This window comes from Capricornis sumatraensis, chromosome 14 (genome assembly GCF_032405125.1).
Source record: "Capricornis sumatraensis isolate serow.1 chromosome 14, serow.2, whole genome shotgun sequence".
NCBI lineage: Eukaryota > Metazoa > Chordata > Mammalia > Artiodactyla > Bovidae > Capricornis > Capricornis sumatraensis.
Genome location: NC_091082.1, coordinates 16,239,061 through 16,254,571, shown reverse-complemented (window position 1 = coordinate 16,254,571; position 15,511 = coordinate 16,239,061). Strand labels below are relative to the sequence as shown.

At 37.0% G+C, this 15,511-nt stretch overlaps 1 non-coding gene across 1 annotated transcript; it reads left to right on the top strand.

Annotated features, from left to right (window-relative positions):
• Positions 1-1,969: 1,969 nt before the first annotated feature.
• On the top strand, positions 1,970-2,041 carry TRNAW-CCA (transfer RNA tryptophan (anticodon CCA)). Its single transcript has one exon. It is a non-coding gene; the product is annotated as a tRNA-Trp (tRNA).
• The last annotated feature ends 13,470 nt before the right edge of the window (positions 2,042-15,511 follow it).

The following is a 15,511-nucleotide window of genomic DNA, read 5'->3' as shown; positions in this document are numbered from 1 at the left end:
ACTTTGTTTTTATGGGCTCCAAAATCACTGCAGATGGTGACTGCAGCCATGAAATTAAAAGCCACTTACTCCTTGGAAGCAAAGTTATGACCAACCTAGATAGCATATTCAAAAGCAGAGACATTGCTGAATAAGGTCCATCTAGTCAAGGCTATGGTTTTTCCAGTGGTCATGTATGGATGTGAGAGTTGGACTTTGAAGAAGGCTGAGCGCCAAAGAATTGATGCTTTTGAACTGTGGTGTTGGAGAAGACTCTTGAGAGTCCCTTGGACTACAAGGAGATCCAACCAGTCCACTCTGAAGGAGATCAGCCCTCGGATTTCTTTGGAAGGAATGATGCTAAAGCTGAAACTCCAGTACTTTGGCCACATCATGAGAAGAGTTGACTCACTGGGAAATACTCTGAGGCTGGGAGGGATTGGGGGAAGGAAGAGATGAGGACGACAGAGGATGAGATGGCAGGATGGCATCACTGACTGAGTCTGAGTGAACTCTGGGAGTTGGTGATGGACCAGGAGGCCTGCTGTTCTGCGATTCATGGGGTCGCAAAGAATCAAACACGACTGAGAGACTGAATTGAACTGAGCTGAGCATACAGCTTTAAAAATAAACATCACAATTTCACTGAAGGTGCTGTAACATCACTTTCATGACTTATCAACACTTTTCTGTTAGACTCATTGTTGCAGTATGTTACTAAAACAAAACATAGCTAGAAGATGAATAGGCTTATTTTTCTGGGAATAATGTCTCTAACAGATTACTCAACAAGCAAAGCTTTATACATTTTTGTGTTACAGTTGTCAAATTATATGCACACATTGGACAGACACTCTGTTTATCAATATTTTGAGTTTTAATATGACAAATGGGCTTGTTTAATGTTTGCATGTAGGTAGTTAATATGAGGAATCACTGTTTTCTTCATTTAATACTGCAGGGGGCAATATATATCAGTTGTAAAGGCAATTATCTATGTCAATCCCCTTGCATAGTTTCCATAACAATGTATAAAATGTTTACACTTTGGTCCTATTATATTTATCCTGAATTATTTGTTTAATGTGATTTTCTTTCTTGCTTCTAATAAAATAGATTTTGTGTTTTATTTATCTCCATTGCTTATATTTTTCTAGCACTTTATATACATTACATTTAAAAAAATTTTTTTCCACATTAAATTGTGCAGTAGGTGGTGACTGATTCTAGATAGGCTGGGAAGTATTGAGCTTTGTGAGAATTTCAGAAGACAAATAGAATATCTTTTAAAATATAGTAAGGTATTTGGAGTGGTATTAGTATGTAGTAACTAAACTAGTGACTTAATCAATATTTGACTAACAAAAGAAAAGTATAAACTAAGTTCAAGTTTTGAATTGCTGTAGTTGAGTGAATATTGGGGCACCCAATTTCCTGGGAAATTCAGGAGAAGACACAAGTTTGGCAAAGGGACAAGGAGCTAGCAAGATAGTTTATAAACATTTAAAGTGTTTAACATTTTTACTGTATTTACATCATAGTTAAAATTTTCAGAGATAACTGAAAAATCATGGCATCTTTTCCTTCCTGTGAGTTTGGATCATAAAATGTCACTTAGCCTGAGGTGTTTCACTAGTTATTAACAGAGAATTTCTTTCTGTTTCTCATACTCCACTGCCTCCCAGCAATCCTGTGTATACTTTTAAAGATTTAGCCTGAAGATAAATTTGAATGACATTGCATTTAGAATCATTATTATCCTGAAAAATACAAAATCCTTTTTTTGGAGATCAAAATATGTTTTATAAAGATAGGTTTCTATCAAGGTGCCAGTTCGTAGTGAGTACTCATGTCTGAACTCCATCAGTGAAGTTTATCTTTAGTGTGATCCTTGATGCACTGAACTTCAAATTATCTTTATTTCTCAGATGTACTTGAAGTGATGGATAAGCAACAAATTAACATGCAAATAAACATAGCTATTAGGGCTTCCCTGGTGGCTCAGAGGTTAAAGCGTTTGCCTCCAATGCACGAGACCCAGGTTCAATCCCTGGGTTGGGAAGATCCCCTGGAGAAGGAAATGGTAACCCACTCCAGTATTCTTGCCTGGAAAATCCATGGACAGAGGAGCCTGGTAAGCTACAGTCCATGGGGTCCCAAAGAGTTGGACACGACTGAGCGACTTCACCCATTAGCATATTTAAGAAATGAAACATACTTTGCTATCACATTTTACAGAGATAGTTCTGACACCTTTTACTAAGTAAATCACATAGTATCGTATTTTTCATTTGTTAAATTTTCATGATGGCTATTACTGTCATCTGTCACTCTGTTCAGATATTTATTTTGCATTTATGTGTATAATTATTAATATATATCTGTCTTCTCACCATACTGTATATCTCTGTATTTATTCCTTTTTAGTAACTAGCATACTGCCTGACAAAGATTAGGGGTTAAATAAATATGAGTAAATGAAAGATGGGCATTATTAAACATGCAGTCTGACCAGAACATAATGCTTATTAATTACAGAGTTCCATTTTCTTTTTAGTAGCCATCTGCCTAGGGACACTAAAAGGATTTAAAATGCTGGTTTTTATTATCTTTAGGCACTGTTGTTCAATGATTCTGTTATTAAAGGAAAATTCATTTTCTTCTCATACAAAAATAAATTAGCCCATTCTTAGAAGAACTTTGAATTTCCTAGAAGAAAATGCACTTTGAAATGCTTGTTTCTTCTTTCTAAAGTTATTTGAAATATGGCAGAGAAGATTTCTCTCACTGAGAATTCTCTTAACAATGCCACTCCAACAATTCTAGTAACCCAGGTCTCTAAAATAAATTTATCTGAGAGGCTCATTCACTGCCCCTAATCTGGGAACATCTGCTTTCCAGCAAATATTTGTATTTTAGAGAACAGTGAGGTTTATCACTGTGACTTGTTTTCCTCCCTATGAAACTAATCAAAAGCATTTTAAAATTCAAAATGCTATAAATAATTTTGAGTAACAGGGCTTCTCTGGTGGCCTAGCTAGTAAAGAATCCGCCTGTAATTCAGGATACCTGGGTTTGATCCCTGGGTTGGGAAGATCCCCTGTAGAAAAGAAAGGCCACCCACTCCAGTATTCTAGCCTAGAGAATATACAGTCCATGGAATCATAAAGAGTCGGACATGATTGAGAGACTTTCACTTCCACTTTATTGTTTTAAAACGTTCATGCAAAATTATATTTGAGAGCATTTTACAATTGTAGAAGACAAGAGCTCTGTTTACATTTTTTTTATTAATGAGGTTTGAGAAATGTTTATTCATCCATACCATCACTGACCACACACCAACGGCTACACCTTCATTTTGCAAATTAAAAAATAATTTTTGTTCTCAAACAGGTAAAAGGCAGTAACATCATAAATGGAAATGTGCATGTTTATAATAATTTTTAAATGGTTGATATGTGTACTGTTTGTATGTATAATTATACTGCAAAAATGTTCCTAAATGTTTAGTTAAAAATCTGTAAAGAACAGACTTTTGGGCTCTGTGGGAAAAGGCGAGGGTGGGATGATTTGAGAAAATAGCATTGAAACATGTATATTACCATATGTTAAATAGATCACCAGTCCAGGTTCAGTGCATGAGACAGGGTGCTCAGAGCTGGTGCACTGGGACCAGTGTTCACGATGGGGGACACATGTCCACCCATGGCTGATTCATGTGAATATATGGCAAACCCACCACAATATTATAAATTAATTAGCCTCTAATTAAAATAAATTAATTAAAATCAGCTGGGGAGCTTACATCAGAAAAGCATAAAGAAAAATAAATATGAAAGGGTATATTCTAAAATTACATAATGCAGTATTGATTGATTATAAATAGTTATTCATAGTCAATTTTTTCATGAAGTATATAGATAAATTTAACACTTACAATGAAAATCTATAGGTTATTAAATATTTGATTTATTATTCAACTTTATATTAATATACTATATAAAAGTTTCTATTTTGATTTAAGAAAATATAATCTTGATAAGGACTATAAAGAACAATTTACTAGTAGAAATGAAAATAAACATAGCATTCAAAGCTCAATATTAGAACTGATGTTATTGAAGTACAGATATGTTTGTTGAAAAAACATCTTTCCCATTTCTTAATTTAAACTTGTAAGAAGTAGACATTGTCACTAAATCCATTAAAATACTTTAGCTCCTTAACCATGATTTATATTTCACTATATATTAGTTATAATCATGGAAAACACATTTTCTAATTCAATACTTTAAAAGCTATAGGTCTCTTTACCACAAATGTGATGGGAAGTTAAAATTTTTGCTGAAAGCACCAATATGTTGCTCTTAAGTCTACACTGAAACAAGACCTGGAAACAGTTCAAGCTTGCTTCAATTTATGCTATCTCCCTTCCTTCACATTCTCATCACAAAACAGCTTCACAAATCTAAGGGAGGACTAATATTGGTGGAAGTAGATAACTAACTTTGATATAAGGAATAATTAATATATTCTACTTATATGCTTCCCACCTCAAATTATATTTCATTCAACCCCTGACTCCAAATATACTGGTTGTTCACAGCCAAGGAGTTTGAAGAAACAAAATGATGGTTTTAAAGGACTAAGCTTAGGAAATACAAATCATAATTTTTCCTCTATGCAATTCTTCAGTTAATTAAGGCCTTGATAAGAGGTTGGACTTAAAAAAATCATCATAAGGGAAATTATGTCACATTGTAACCCAGAAGAAGTGGGAAAAGGGAGATGAAAAATATAGACATTCAACTTTTTAATCTTAGACTGGGCTTCCCTGGTGGCTCAGATGGTAAAGAATCTGCCTGCAGTGCAGGAGACCCATGTTCCATCCTTTGGTTGGATAGATTCCCTGGAGAAAGGAATGGAAGCCCATTCCAGTATTCTTGGCTGGAGAATTCTATGGACGGAGGAGCCTAGTGGGCTACAGTCCATGGCTCATAAAGGATCAGACATGACTGAGTGATTCTTAATAAATGTTTAAAGTCTAAACTGGATGGTTTACCCTAGAGGGTTAGTGCATCTGTTAAAATTGTAAGATCAACCCATAGAAAATGTAAATATAATAAAACACATGGTATATGTGTCTGGGAAAGAAGATAGTAATATTTATGTGTATATGATACTATGTTCCAGATTGTAACTCACCCATCCGGGCATTTCTAATGATGTGCCCAGCATATAGGTTACACAAACAGGGTGACAGCAGACAGCCATGTCATACTCCTTTCTCAATCTTGAACCAATCAGTTGTTCCATGCAGGGTTCTAACTGTTGCTTCTTGACCTGCATACAGGTTTCTCAGGAGACAGCTACTATGGTCTGGTATTCCCATCTCTCTAAGAGATTTCCACAGTTTGTCATGATCCACACAGTCAAAGGGTTTAGGGAAGTTGATGAAACAGAGATAGATGTTTTACTGAAATTCCCTTGCTTTTGCTATAATTCAGTGAATGTTGGCAATTTGATTCCTAGTTCCTCTTCCTTTTCTAAACCTAGCTTGGATATCTGGAATTTCTTGGTTCTCATAATGCTGAAGCCTAGCCTGCAAGATTTTAAGCATGACCTTACTACCATGGGAGATGAGACCAATTGTCCAATGGTTAGCATGTTCTTTGGTACTATTCTTCTTGGGAATTGGGATGAAGATGGACCTTTTCCAATCCTGTGGCCACTGCTGGATTTTCCAGATCTGCTGATGTAATGAATGTAAAATCTTGATGGCATCATCCTTTAGGGATTTGAATAGTTCTACTGGAATTTCATTACATCTACTAGCTTTAGTAACAGCAGTGCTTCTTAAGGTCCATTTGACTTTGAACTGCAGAAATTCTGGCTCTGGGTCACTAACCATAGTAATCTGATCCATTAAGATCTTTTTTATATAGTTCTTCCATGTATTCTTTACATCTCTTCTTGATCTCTTCAGTGCCTACTAGGTCTCTACCATTTTTATCCTTTATTATGCTCATCTTTGGACATATTACTCCTTTGATATCTCCAATTTTCCTGAAGACATCTCTAGTCTTTCCCTTTTTGTTGTTTTTTTCTATTATTAAGCACTTCATTGAAGAAGGCCTTCTTGTCTCTCCTAGCTATTCTTTGAAACTCTGCATTTAATTTGATTTATCTTTCCCTCTTTCCCTTGCTTTTCAGTTCTCTTCATTCTTCCATTATTTGTAAAGCCTCCTCAGATAACTGCTTTGCCTTCTTGCTTTTCTTTTCCCTTCCTTTGAGATGATTTTGTTTGCTACCTCCTGTACAATATTACAGACCTCTGTCCATAGTTCTTCAGGCATATTGTTAAGTAGAGCTAGTCCCTTGTCTTTATTCATTACCTCTACTGCTAATTCATACAGAATTTGATTCTGGCTGGCCTAGTGTTTTTTTCCTGGTTTTCTTTAGTTTAAGCCTGAATTTTGCTATGAGCTGCTGATGTTCTGAGCTAGTCATCTCTGGGTCTTGTTTGTGTTGACTGTATACAGCTTCTCCATCTTCAGCTACAAAGAATGCAATCAATTTGATTTTGGTATTGACCATTTGGTGATGTCCATGTGTAGAGTCATTTCTTGTGTTGTTGAAAAAAGGGTATTTGCTATGACGAGTTCATTCTCTTGGAAGAAATCAAAAGCCTCTTGATGAGGGTGTAAGAGGAGAGTGGACAAGCCATCTTAAGACAAAATATTTTAAAAATTAAGATCATCGCATCTGGGTAGTATGTCAAACACAAGGGGAAAAGGTGGAAGTAGTGATAAATTTCCTCTTCTTGGGCTCCAAAATCACTGCAGATGGTGACTGCATTCATGAAATCAGAAGACAGTTGCTTCTTGGCAGGAAAGCAGTGACAAACTTAGATAGTATGTTGAAAAGCTTACATTACTCTACTGACAAAAGTCCATATAGTCCAGGCTTTGGTCTTCTCGGTGGTCACATACAGTTTTGACAGATGGACCATAACAAGGGCAGAATGCCAAAGAATTGATGCCTTTGAATTGTTGTACAAGAGAAGACACATGAAAATCCCTTGAACAGCAAAGAGATCAAACCAGTCAATCTTAAGGGAGATCAACCCTGAATAGTCACTTGAAGGACTGATGCTGAAGTTGAAACCCCAGCATTTATGTCATTGGATGCAAACAGATGACTCATTGGGAAAGTCCCTGATGCTGGGAAAGATTGAGGGCAGAAAGAGAATAGGGCATCAGAGGATGAGATGCCTGGACAGCATCACTGATGCAATGACCATGAACTTGGGCTAATTCTGGGAGATGGTGAGGGACAGGGAGGCCTGGTGTACTGCAGTCCAAGGGGTTGCAAAGAGTTGGGCACAACTAGGGGACTGAATAACAAAAAGTACTGTTAGTGTATATATATGTATATATAAACATATATATTTTCAGACATATTTAGATATATCTTTATATATGCATGTCATTCAAATACTGAAGTATTTGAATCTGCCATTCAGAATGTGTTTATGATTTTGGAATTGTCATTGGGTATTTTATTTCTAAATATAGAGAACAAGTACTTTTGTCCTAATTTAAGCCCTAAGAGACTTTTTGAAAAATAGTTCAAGTTAATTAGCAATGACACAAAAAGTAGAGGAAAAAAATAACTCTTAGACTATGTTGGTTATTGCAGCACCTCTGAAGGGTCCAGAGACATTCATAAAAAAATATTTAGGGCTGGAATTGTTGTTTTGTTTTTGTTAGATTGTTTTAATGTCTCAGATATCTTCAACATCTAGTATCTTACACAATTGCAGTCACTTTTTGAAGGTAAGAAATAGTCACTGTTATATTCTCAGATAATTTCACATCTTCCACTTGGTCTACTGATCATACCAGATAATGGGGTTGAAAGGGATCAATTTATTACTCTAAGATTCAAAAAACTTCTCAGAAAGCGCTATGCTCATGCACAATATATAAAAACCTATGACAAAGATGATGCATATTGGTTTACTCTTTTCTTTAATAAAATATTATTGAACTATTTACTAAATACTAACTAAATTACTGTTGAAAACAGTATAAATTACTAAAACATAAAATATATTTTATCATTTAAAAATTCTCTAGTTATATATAAAGATGAGTAAAACAAATGAAATAATGCCATTTTCAGTAACATGGATGGACCTAAAGCTTATCATTTTAAGTCAGACATAGGATGTGATATTAAGTGAAATATCTTATGATGTCACCTGTATGTAAAAATCTAAAATAATGATAAAAATTAACTGACTTACAGAACAAAAATAGACTCAGACACAGAAAGCAAACTGATGATTACCAAAGGGGATAGCTGGGGCAGGGCAATAAATTAGGAGTTCAGGATTGACAGATACCCACTACTCTAAATAAAATGGATAAACACGGACTTCCCTGATGGTCCAGTGGTTAAGAATCTGTGCTTCCAATGGAGAGGTCCAGAGAGGTCAATCCCTGATTCAGAGAACTAAGATTCCACAGTGCTATGCAGTATAGCCAAAGCAGCAACACAGAAAGGCAAGTTCCAGAATGGTACATGCAGTATGACATCATTTATTAAAAAAAAAAAAAAAACAGAGAGGAACTACTGTATAGCGTAGGGAACTATATTCAGTATCTTGCAATAACATATAATGGAAAAGAATCTGAAAAGGAATATATATATTCATATATATGTGTGCATATATATATGTATACATATACATCTGAATAACTTTATTGTATACCTGAAACTAATTATATTGTAAATTAACTGTATGTCAATTAAAAAAATGATTTAAAAAAGAAGAGAAACATGAATAGTTTCTCAGTGAAAGCATTTGCTTGGGAACTAGCAGTAAAACTAAATCTGCTATTTGTTATTAATTAAATAACAATCTTAAGTGTAAGATATGATTCATTTTAGTAGTTTAAATTACTGTCCTCCTTTTCTCCTTTCCTCTTTTTCTTTCTTTTCACAGGAACCAGTACTCACAATAAATGTTAACCAGACTGACAATGAAATAAAAATATCAAAACGTATGGGTCTTAAATATTCAAGCCAGGAGGTTAGTAAATTATTACCATTCTGACTCTGCTTTCTTCTTTACTACTGTTGTTCTGGAGGTCAGGGTATAACTCTGGGGGAAAAAAACAGACTTTGAACTTGTGGTTTAGTTAAAATTGTTATCTATTTGCACAAGAAAACTGAGGTAAAGAATGACTAAAACTCCCTCAGGTATAGATATTAGACTTTAAAAGAACTGCACTCAGGTTATTAAAGGATTGATTGCTATCATTTTCTTATAAGTTTCTGCAGTGAAAGTCCGAAGGGAAAATAGTGTGTTAGGAGTAATAAAATTGTGTTGAACAATAGTGTAAATTTGTGCTTTTTTATACATCGAATATGCTTTTAACCCTCACCCTGAAGTCAAATCAATTTAAATTTTGTAATGAGTAGAGTACAATTATTAAAAATTTCCTTCTTATCCACTGCCTTTTAGTATGAATACACATAATGGTTTAAAATTACGTTCATTCAATCTATATTCATGTGACCTCTAGAATTTTATTGGAAATAAGACAGCAATAAAAAGCTGATTTGAGTTACCAACCTGCTTCAGTGTAAGGAAAAGTAATCTGAAGAAGTACTGGAAAAATGGTATTGAATATGTGCTCCATCTAATGTAAGTTAACTAATTACACTGTTTGAACCTGTTTACAGACAGTTGTATTGATAATTTAAAAATCTATAATAAAAAAATTCTCAAAATGGCACTAACAAATCTTATTGTATCATTGATTGAACAAGTGTTATTTTTGCTTTTGTATGGCATACTTTATATCAAGAGTATATACCATAATTAACTTTGTCCTTTTTTTTTTATTGAAGGGTAATTTCTTTATAGAATTTTATTGTTTTCTGTCAAAGGATTAAATATAAATGTATTAAGGAGTAATAAGGGACTTTTTAACAGAGCAGTACACTATCGGGGTTTCTGGAGACAGACCCTCCCCCATATCCCCTGCTTTATTTTCTCTCTGAAGTACCCAGATAACAGTATCTGTGTTACAGATACTAAAACTATCACCAGGTGGAAGAAATTACCTACTTGATGATCACAAGCCCCTAGACCTAGGGGCCTCTCCTAAGGATTTATCTTTTAGCACCTGTTGACGACGCCACCCTGTTGGCTCACCATCAACCAATCAGAGAAGCGCAGGCTAGCTGATCTTGTGCTCTGGAAAGGTTCCTTCCTCCTGGCCTTTAAAAACAAATGCTTTACTGAAATGCTTTGGGCAAGTCTGTTCCCCTCCCCCCCGCTCAGAGCTTGCTGCTTTGCACTTCTTGCTTGGTGTCCCAAAATAGAACTGCACTTGCCTTCATCACAACTCCATGTCAGTAGAGTGGCTTTGTTGAATATAGTTGTTTCAGGTTATCTAAGGTCAAGATAGAGGCTACAGTTCATTTCATGAGTCCTAATGTAACCAACGGAGAAGGCGATGGCAACACACTCCAGCACTCTTGCCTGGAAAATCCCATGGACGGAGGAGCCTGGTGGGCTGCAGTCCATGGGGTCGCTAAGAATCGGACACAACTGAGCGACTTCACTTTCACTTTTCACTTTCATGCGTTGGAGAAGGAAATGGCAACCCACTCCAGTGTTCTTGGCTGGAGAATCCCAGGGACGGGGGAGCCTGGCGGGCTGCTGTCTATGGGGTCGCACAGAGTCGGACACGACTGAAGCGACTTAGCAGCAGCAGCAATGTAACCAAACCAGGTCTGGCTGTTGCCTCTGAAAAGCCAATAAAGAGGCCAGGTTGGTGGATAAGAAAGATTTCTTTTTTTTTTTTTTCTGAATGCTGGCAACCAGCAGGGGAGGGAGGGTGCCCGTCCAAAGACTGACTCACTGACTCCTACCCCCCCCACCCCCTCACCTCCCCCCACCCCCCACCTAAAGGATTGATTTCCTTTAGGATTAACTGGTTTGATATACTTGTAGTCCAAGGGACTCTCAAGAGTCTTCTCCAACATGACAGTTCAAAAGCGTCAATTCTTTGGTGCTCAGCAGAGCAGACTTTAGGACTCTGAGGGAGAGGGAGAGGGTGGGATGATTTGGGAGAATGGCAGTGAAACATGTATACTATCATGTAAGAAACGAATCGCCAGTCTATGTCCGACGCAGGATACAGGATGCTTGGGACTGGTGCACAGGGATGACCCAGAGAGATGTTATGGGGAGGGAGGTGGGAGGGGGTTCATATTTGGGAACACATGTACACCCATGGTGGATTCATGTCAATGTATGGCAAAGCCAATACAGTATTGTAAAGTAAAATAAAGTAAAAATAAAAATTAAAAATAAAAAAGAACGTTGAGAGAAAAAAAAAAAAAAGACTTTCTGGTCCAACTCTTATATCCATACATGACTACTGAAAAAACGATAGGTTTGATTAGATGGACATTTGTCAGCAAAGTAATGTCTCTGCTTTTATTTATGCTGTCTAGGTTTGTCATAGCTCTTCTTCCAAGGAGCAAGACTCTTTTAATTTCATGGCTGCAGTCACTAACTTCAGTGATTTTGGAACCCAAGGAAATAAAGTCTGTCACGGTTTCCATTGCTTCCCCATTTATTTGCCATGAAGTGATGGGACCAGATTCCATGATCTTAGTTTTCTGAATGTGAGTTTTAAGCCATATAGTATATAATATCTTGTATATGATCTAAGAAGAGCAAAAATAGCTTCATGTCCTGAAAATCAGACCAGTCTCAGGGTATGGGGGAATAATGTGTTTAGGGTCAAGACAGTCTGTTGGAAAGTAAGACACCAGGCCGTAGGAAGCTTTTCATGAACATTGTTAGTGGTTACTTTGTTTATTTGGAGGTAATACAGTAGAGATGAAGATTGCTTGGCAGGTAAACAACTGAAGCAACTAGTTGTTGGTTTTTAGTTGCTAAGTCATATCTGACGCTTTTGCAACACTCTGGACCTGCCAGACTCCTCTGTTCACGGGATTTCCCAGGCAAGAATACAGAAGTGGGTTGCCTTTTACTTCTCCAGGGGATCTTCCTGACACAGGGTTCAAACTTGTGTCTCCTGCACTAGCAGGCAGATTCTTTATCACTGAGCCATCAGGGAGGCCCCAAGCAACCAGTAGCAGTATCTTAATCACATTTTCTTGGTAAAAATGGAGCCATACATCTAAAGAAGCAGCCTCAGGAAGAGAATTAAGAGCCCAGACAACTCTAGTACAAATTAGGATTTTCAGACACAGACCCAATGACTAGATGCACTTAGGGAAAGGGCATAATTCACCAAATGAAAGTACACATTCACAATAGAGTTTGGGGAAAGGCTGATTGGCTGCTGGGTCTTCTGAGTACTAAAGTCAGACCAGAGAAAGCTAATTTCTTTGACTTTTGGGCAATTATTTTCAGAGACGTGGGAAAAACATGGTCCAAATTTTGAGATGCAAGTTAAGTGATCAGAAATGAGAGGCACATGGAGATCAGTTCAGTTTAGCTCTTTCACTCAATCGTGTCTGACTCATTGTGACCCCATGGACTGCAGCACGCCAGGATTCCCTGTACATCACCAAAACCCAGTTTGCTCAAACTCATTTCCATTGAGTCAGTGATGCCATCCAACCATCTCATCCTCTGTCACCCCCTTCTCTTCCCACCTTCAATAATTCCTGGCATCAAGGTTTATTCAAGTGATTCTTCACATCAGGTGGCTAAATTATTGGAGTTACAGCTTCAACATCAGTCCTTCCAATGAATCTTCAGGATTGATTTCCTTAGGATGGACTGGTTGGATCTCCTTGCAGTCCAAGGGAGTCTCAAGAGTCTTTTCCTAAATGACAGTTCAAAATCATCAATTGTTTGGTGCTCAGCTTTCTTTATAGTCCAACTCTCACATCCATACATGACTACTGGAAAGACCATAGCTTTGACAAGATGGACCTTTGTTGGCTAAGTACTGTCTCTGCTTTTTAATATACTGTCTAGATTGGTCATAGCTTTTCTTCCAAGGAGCAAGCATCTTTTAATTCCATGGCTGCAGTCAACATCTGCAATGATTTTTGGAGCCCCCCAAAATAAAGTCTGCCACAGTTTTTGTTGTTTCCCCATCTATTTGCCATGAAAGGGTGGGACCAGATTCTGTGATCTTAGTTTTCTGAAGGTTGAGTATTAAGTCAACTTTTTCACTCTCGATTTCCCTTTCATCAGGAGGCTCTTTAGTTCCTTTTTCACATTCTGTCATAAGAGTGGTATCATCTCTTATCTGAGGTTATTGATATTTCTCCGGGCAATGTTGAGCCAGTTTCTGCTTGATCAAGCCTGGCATTTTGCATGTTGTACTCTTGATATAATTTAAGTAAGCAGGGTCACAATATACAGCCTTGACATACAACAACCAGTCTGTTGTTTCATGTCTAGTTCTGTTGCTTCTTGACCTGCATACAGGTTTCTCAGGAGGCAGGTCAGGTAGTCTGGTATTCCCATCTCTTGAATATTCCAAAATTTATTGTGATCCACACAGTCAATGGCTTTGGTTTAATCAATAATGCAGAAATTTTTTTCAAACTTTCTTGCTTTTGTTGATGATCCAAAGGATGTTGGCAATTTGATATCTGGTTCCTCTGCCTTTTCTAAATCCAGCTTGAACAGCTGGAAGTTCATAGTTCATGTACTGCTGAAGCCTTGCTTGGAGAATTTTGAGCATTATTTTGCTAGTGTGTGAGATGAGTGCAATTGTGTGGTAGTTTGAACATTCTTTTACACTGTGTTTCCTTGGAATTGGAATGAAAACTTATCTTTTCCAGCCCTGTGGCTCCTGCTGAGTTTTACAAATTTGCTGGTATATTGATTGTAGCAATTTCATAGCATCATATTTTAGGATTTGAAATAGCTCAACTGGAATTCCATCACCTCCACAACCTTTGTTCATAGTGATGCTTCCTAAGGCCCATTTGACTTCACATTCCAGGATGTCTGGCTCTAGGTGAGTGATCACACCATCGTGGTTCCATTGTGTACATGTACCACAGCTTTCTTATCCATTAGTCTGCCGATGGACATCTAGGTTGCTTCCACGTCGTGACTATTGTAAACAGTGCTGCGATGAACACTGGGGTACACATGTCTCTTTCAATTCTGGTTTCCTTGGTGTGTATGCCCAGCAGTGGAATTGCTGGGTCATATGAAAGTTCTATCTCCAGTGTTTAAAGGAATCTCCACATTGTTCTCCATAGTGGCTGTACTAGTTTGCATTCCAACCAACACTGTAAGAGGGTTTTCTTTTCTCCACCCTCTCTAGCATTTATTGTTTGTAGACATTTTGATAGCAGCCATTCTGACCAACATGAGATGGTACCTCATTGTGGTTTTGATTAGCATTTCTCTGATAATGAGTGATGTTATCATCTTTTCATGTATTTTTTAGCCATTATGTCTTCTCTGAAGAAATGTCTGTTTAGTTCTTTGGCCCATTGTTTTATTGGGTCATTTATTTTTCTGGAATTGAGTTTGTATATTTTGGAGATTAATTCTTTGTCAGTTGCTTTGTTTAGTATTATTTTCTCCCATTCTGAAGGCTGTCTTTTCACCTTGCTTATAGCTTACTTTGTTGTGCAAATGCTTTTAAGTTTAATTAAATCCCACTTGTTTATTTTTGTTTTTATTTCCATTACTCTGGGAGGTGAGTTATAGAGGATCCTGCTGAGATTTATGTCAGAGTGTTTTGCCTGTTTTCCCCTAGGAGTTTTATAGTTTCTGCTCTTTAGATCTTTAATCCATTTTGAGTTTATTTTTGTGTATGGTGTTAGAAAGTGTTCTAGTGTCATTCTTTTACAAGTGGTTGACCAGTTTTCCCAGCACCACTTGTTACAGAAATTGTCTTTTCTCCATTGTATATTTTTGCCTCCTTTGTCAAATATAAGTTGTCTATAGGTGCATGGATTTATCTTGGGGCTTTCTATTATTATTATTGTTTTACTCCCATGCTATGATTTCCATTAAAGAATTTCCTCTTACTCATGCCTGGTGTTTCCTTAAATGTTTCTGAAGAAGAAATGGGGACATATGATATTGCAGTTTCCAGTGCTCTTAATTTTGCAGATTCTGTAGCCGATGTGCAGTCCAACACATCCTTGTGTTTTCTGTATCACTTGCAGGCTGTCAACTTGCAGCCCCATGGCCTGATGGGTGGTTTTGCAATGTTCTTTCATCACAAGGTGAGTGATACTCGGGTTTTTCTCTTTGTGCCCAGTTACTGATGCTCAGTGCCCATCTCCTACATAATTTATTTTTTTAATTTTTCAGAATTTACATTTTTTCTCCCTTTTACCTTTACTGTTCACAATGCATTTCTTTTTTGTACTGGCATGCCTGAACAGCATATTAAAAAGCAGATAGATTACTTTGCTGACAAAGGTCCATCTAGTCGAAGCTATGGTTTTTCCAGTAGTCATGTATGGATGTGAGAGTTGG